The sequence below is a fragment of the Leuciscus leuciscus genome (assembly GCF_965113295.1).
Source record: "Leuciscus leuciscus genome assembly, chromosome: 25".
Lineage (NCBI taxonomy): Eukaryota > Metazoa > Chordata > Actinopteri > Cypriniformes > Leuciscidae > Leuciscus > Leuciscus leuciscus.
The window spans coordinates 13866502-13873086 of NC_138724.1; the positions used below are offsets into that span (position 1 = coordinate 13866502).

The 6585-nt window shown below is 34.1% G+C and overlaps 1 protein-coding gene across 1 annotated transcript in view; it reads right to left on the bottom strand.

Moving 5' to 3' along the window:
- Window positions 1-6012: 6012 nt before the first annotated feature.
- acot19 (acyl-CoA thioesterase 19) overlaps window positions 6013-6585 on the bottom strand; it is an 8060-nt gene continuing 7487 nt past the window's right edge. The window contains exon 10 of the mRNA XM_082159170.1: window positions 6013-6585. This exon is cut by the window's right edge and continues 413 nt beyond it. The gene's annotated coding sequence lies outside the window, so the exon portion shown is untranslated.

The window sequence follows — 6585 nt, forward strand, 5'->3', positions numbered from 1 at the left end:
GAGAGAGAAGGAAGAAAAGCCCCAAGGCTGTGTGAGAAAAAAGGGATTATGTTGCATTGAAAGCTGATTTATGCTTGTCATGTACAGAATACAGCATTCTGTGTGAGATGGAATGATGGGTAGATTCATTGCAGGACACACTCTCTTCACATCAGACTATAGAAATGTTTTTGACAAGAAGCTGAATCTGAAGCAACATGAGTTTACTTGCTTAGATTAAATGCTTTATAGCCTACTACTGCTTTAGAAGGTGTGTCTACTAACAATGCAGTTCTTCGGGAGAAAGAATGCAATGAATGTTTGGGGAACGTATTATAATGAATGATACAGGCTAGTGAGAACTTGATTAATAATTCAGGATATCTACCAAAAATAATTGTAAAAATCATTCACTGGGAACAATGCAAATGCTTTAGATGAAATGCTTGGTAGTTTTATGCACCTTTTTTTAGTGGCTGTCTAACATGGTGTCCTAAGCAATGAATAATACAAAAATAGTGTTATATAGATGTAAAGTTTTCATTTAGCTGAATATATACAATTTGTATAAACAGTAGTGGCCAAAAGTGATTGGTTTATGTTCAGTTTTAGGGTCCGTTTACACAACACCATTTTCAACTAAATATGGAAAACTTTTTACGCAGTTTGGCTGTTCATTTACATGGCGGCAGCGATTGGGGGCATGAAAACGCAAACTTTGTTCAAACTTTTTTTTTCGTACCGTACCGAATTTGTGAAAATGATGACGTCATGCGCATGCGTATAACGTGTTCAGTCTAAAGACGCGTAGTGTTTTTTTACAAAGTGACATCGCCACCTACTGGCCTGGCAGCAATATAGCATTTTTAGTCGTTTTCGCAGATCCGTGTGAACGGTGACTGTTTTGATAAGTTGTTGTCTGTACACGAAAAACACAAAGGAAAAACGTTTTCGTGTTTGGAACATTGTTGTCGTGTAAACGTATCCTCAGTTTGGTTTTGTCCTGCTGCTATAGATATTTGTACTAGTCATAATGTTTCATAATTGTTAATTTTATATTGCATATATTTTTTTTATATTGTTCATACTTATATTTATATTGTCTTTTTTTATGCTCGGAGCCTTGCAACGAAATTTCGCTCAACTGTATATTGTAAAATCTGCAGTTGAATGACAATAAAGTCTGTCTATGTCTCTAAGTCTTCTGTTCCTGTTTGCCTGTGTTCCCTGTCATTGTAAGTTACCTTGGTTACTGATTTGAGTTACGCACCTGTTTCGTGTTCTGTTGATTATCTACCGTTTATTTAAGCCCTTAGTTCCTTCTGTTCGTTGTTCGGTGTCGTCTTTACTTTGAGTGTGTTCATGCTCTTTTGTATTTCTGTGAATTCTCCTGCATTTTGGTTTAATCATTAAAAACTTGGTAGAATTAGTACTTAGTCGTGTGTGTTGACTAGAACACACCAAAAATCTGACATGGAGGGGATATTTGTTTTTAATGGCCATACAGGTTTGATTAAACCATCAAAATATGATGAAAATATTTGATTAAATATGAGGGAAGAACAAAACACTAAACTTGATTAAGGTATTTATATGACAAAAGTCATGGCAAGCTACTGCTACAGGTTTTATTTTACGATGCAAAAAAAATTGGCATAAACTGCCAAATTTGGAGAAAGATTTGTTTGTTTTAATCAAATGAAGGCAAGACACTACAGGCAAATCCAGATATTTTTTTCAGGCAATGGTACATTTTTTTAAAGATTTTTTCTTTTAGACTAGTGAAAATATACAAAATGGATTTCTTTTTTCTTCTTTTTTTTTTTTTTACAAAAGGGTGTGTATAACATTCTACTGACTTTTACAACATTTCATTCCTAAATATATGACGAAAATGTTTTGGTTTTTTTCTGGCTATTTTTATTTATTTATGGGGTGATAAAAACAAATAACCTATCTAAAATCACCTCTGTAAAAATATCAACAATAGAATTCTGAACCTGCTTTATCCAATGTTCAGATTTCTATTAACAGTAAAGATATTTATAATAAAAAAAATGTATTACAATTTTTAATAAGAAGAATTTGGACTAAATTTGTACATGGACATGAGACACTTTCATGCCTATTTAAATGTATATAAAATTTCAACAAATAAGACCTTTCATTTTTTTTTTTTTTTTTTGTGCTTTTAAAAGTGTCTGTAAAGGAAGACAAGAATTTTCTTAAAGGTTAAAGGTCAGCCCAGGGCAAGAGAAAACCACTATTAGGTGTCCTTTTCAAACTATTTCCATTTCTCCGAAGTCATATTATTTGCAAACGCAACAAAATCCCCTGAAAGGCACTTAAACAGTTTACTTTCTTTTTTTTTTTTTAAAGGCAGAACATTTCACTTATTTTGCATGGATTGCTGCAAACAATTTTTGCTTACAGATGCCATTAGAAATACCTATTTTCCACAGCTATGAGTGTGTCTTCATCTGTGTACATAACTTTAAACATATCAATCAAAAAGTAACATTTCTTTATAGGGGTAAAAGCAGTTTTAAGGCACATTTAGGACAAGAATCTCTCGAACATCATCTTCTTTATTGCTACAAATTATTACTTGAATAAAATTTACGCCAGTGGCTGTGTACCGATACTGATGAACACAGTGCATCTTGGCTACAAATCACAGAAATACATTTTTAAACTTTTCAAAGGATTTTTATGATCTCAAAGTCAACAGCTGTGGTTAGCAACCACATACCAACCAACTGAATCTCTCTCTCTCTCTCTCTCTCTCTCTCTCTCTCTCTCTCTCTGTCTCTCTCTCTCTCTCTCTGTCTCTCTCTGTCTCTCTCTCTCTCTCTCTCTCTCTCTCTCTCTCTCTCTCTCTCTCTCTCTCTCTCTCTCTCTCTCTCCTCGCTCATCACCTTGAGGGTGTTTTTGGCATCTGTAGACGTTTACAGACCCAGACAAAATGCAAATGTATCAATCAAAAATCTTTGCAGCAAATATTAAGCAACTCTGCCATAATTTGGACTGGCAGTTAAGGTATTAAATAAAAGCACTGATTTGTCCTATTCAATTTATTATATCATTGCAATAAGGTAATGTTGACCAGGACTACACCGCAAATTTGCTTAAACGCAAATCAGCACAACATTAATCAGATTACATGTCCGACTTGCAGTGAGTTTATTAGTCTTAATCGCCGCTTTGTTGTTTGTTTGCCATCTTGCAGTTAGTCAATTATTTGAAGATGCCGTCTGGAATAAGTTAAAAGGTTTTAGATATTTTATGAGACATGATTCTCCTCTTCTTTTTTTAATGCAAAAGCACTTTGGATTACCAGCTCACACTTCCTTAGCAAATCAAAACAGATGCGAGTATGAAGACTGCGGGATGCGTCTAATCTTGTGTTAAAGAAAAATTCACTGCTAAAAGACAAGAAAGAAAAATATCTGATAAATGCATTTGACTGTAAACATTAATCAAGTTGGAGGAAAGAACAATAATATGCTTAGTGTTGTAAACACGTAGATTTACAAACCTATTTCAGCTTAAAAACTTTCGATTTTAAAAACTCAAATAGTTGCAAGTCAATTCAACTTAAATTATATTAAACTGACTTTATTTTAAAAAGTTGAAATTGCTTAAATTATTTTAAGTTAATGTAAAGATTTTTTTTTACAGTGAATTGTTCTCAGCTTTCCTCTGTCTGCTTTATATGATTAAAATAATATTTAGATAATATTTTTCATGTTATTAAAATGCATTAAATTAAATTACAAATGCAAATTTTGATATAATAAAGATAAAAAAAATAATCAAATTGTATTTATTTATTACTGTTATGAGACTAAGACTAGTTATCACATTTTTACTCCAGTGAATTTCTCTGGTATTTTTATTTTTTAAATCCCATTTTTGTATAAATCTTAATCTTCAGTACAGAAGCTACTGAATTAAATGTTAACAATAAAATATTTATGAAATGCAACATCTAATGCAAAAAATGTAAAATGGTAATATACAAACAAATATTGTAATTTAAATGTATAATATTTAAAATATGCAGTGTTGGGGAAAGATACTTTTAAAAGTACTGCATTTTACTCCCTAACAAATAACTAATTGCGTTACTTAGTTATTTTGTATGGAAAGTAATGCGTTACATTACTTTTGTGTTACTTTTTCTCACCTGAACTGTGCTTGCTTGTTTGTTTTTTAATAACAAAAAAGTTTGACAAATGTAAAGGCACTTTCACACCAGTGATATGAATAAGCCTCAGGCTGAAGGAAATGCAAATACACGTCTGTACAGTAGAGGGCGCCGCTCAAACAAACCTTTCAGCTGTTCTGTCGTTCTTAAAGGGGTCATATAATGGTACATGCACTTTTACAAGTTGATTGTACTGAAATGTGTGTTGGCAGTGCCTGTACACAATCATCATAAAATGATAAAAATCCATCCAGTGGTCTTTTTTTAATCTCCTTATATGTTTCCCCCTGTCTCAAATCGGTCGGACGCCCGTCCCATGATTGTTAATTGACAGCAGCGTTTCAACACAGTCCCGCCCTGAGCGAGCTGTCATCATAGTCCGCGCGGACATTGTTGATACGCTGGAGCAGAATGGCGTCTAAGCGATTGTGGTGTTCTGTTCTTGGGTGTAATAACGAACACAGCAGTCATTTTGATGTTCCTAAATCCGAACCGCTGAAGACGCAGTGGCTGAGTTTTGTTTTCGAAGGGAATATTCCCCACGATCAACGTCAATGCTTTAATGTTTGCGCGAATCATTTCACACACCAGACTGCTTTATAAACGAGGGTCAGTATAAAGCTGGTTTGCTAAGAAGCTGCTCCTGAAAAAAGGATCGGTACCAACTATTCGTGTTCCTGCTGCACCTCCAGAAGAAGAAGTGAGTGTAACGTTTTATTAACCTTTATATTAATCTTTGCAAATCGCTAGCACGCTTCACGATGAATGCGGCTGTTTACACTCAGGGTACATTACGGCATGTTTTCTATGTACAACGTTCTCAATATAATTTATAATCCCAAGTTTATAATGAACAACGTGTTATGGTTATTGTGTTAGAAACGGTGTACGCACAGAACAGAGGGGCGGGGTGAGCAAAGCTCATTATCATTTAAAGACACATGCACACAAACGGCGTGCTGAAAACAGAGCTGTTTTTGACCAGGTAAAATGAGTGTTTTCTTACAATACGAATGACAATTTTTAATTAAAGTATATTACAAACTTTTCATTTAGACCCTAAAGAATCATAATAACTTGTACAAAAATGGCATTATATGACCCCTTTAAATGCAGAAGTATAGGATGAAGGAGAAGAAAGTTCAACACTCTTACTTCAGTAATAAAAACAAAAAAATTAAACTCAAATGTGATATTTAATACTGTAATTTTTGCTTATTAGCATAGTTTGATTGGATTATAAAAGGTCAGCAGCAAAGATATCTAAAATGAGATTAAATACATAAAGTATATTTGTGTTAAGATTTCATTATTGCAGGTTTGTATAATATTCTGAGTTTGTATTTTCGCTGTTTTAATAGTTTTGAGGAATACTGAATGTTTTTGTGCAAGTGAGATGAGTAAATCCTGCTCGCATTTAGTCTAAAACTGCAATAACATCAAGTTCACACATAACGCCTCTGCACTTACTCACGATTCCTCTCAACATGGGGACAGAAGGGCTGTCAGTCAATACATGGGAAAACAAAGTAACTTGCGTTACTTATTTGAAAAAGTAACTTACTAACTCAGATATTTTGCTGTAAATTTTAAAGTAATCGTTGCTTTTTCTAATCTGATGACGTAACTTATGTACTTTGTAATGCGTTACACCTAACACTGAAAATACGTGACAGACTGGTGCAATAAAAAACAGGCAATGTGGCCAACCTGATATTTATGGAAAAAAAGAAAAATCATTGTGTTGGTTTTATTATTTAATTTATTTTGAAGAGAAAGAAGAAGAAGAAGAACACACTACAAAAGCACAGCTGTGATTATGAGAATTGTCACTCCTGATATCAATCTCATTCTGGACGTTAACAAATGAGACAAATGTTAATCATCACTGTTTGGCATCAACATCAATGGCTCCACAAAGTGAGATAGCTAATGCTGAGGATCCAGATTTGCTCGTGTAAGATGTTCTGGCAGGCCTGTCTGGAGCTGGCAGCAGCTTCACACATCATGCTTTGATCCTCGTCGCACCGAGAGTTTGTGACAGTTTTTTTTGGTATCAAAAGAAGAAATCACAGAACTTATCAATTGAAGTTAGACAAAAATTAAATAAATAAAAACACATAAACATTTCATTGATTTCCCTGATGTTTTGGTGGAGAAGCCCACCGAGACAGCACACTTCCTGGCTGGTTTAGAGGCTGGAAAGGAGCCTGGGCATCCCTGCATCAGTGAAATTCAGAGGCCAGTGTATTTCTGAACATGAACATCTTTAATTACTGCTTAATAGCCACTCCATGATTAAGCTCAACTAACAAATAACTGAAACTGAAGAGTATGCTAGTGTTGGCATTTTTAATTGCACCATCACATATAACTTACAGCTGTTGTAATGGATC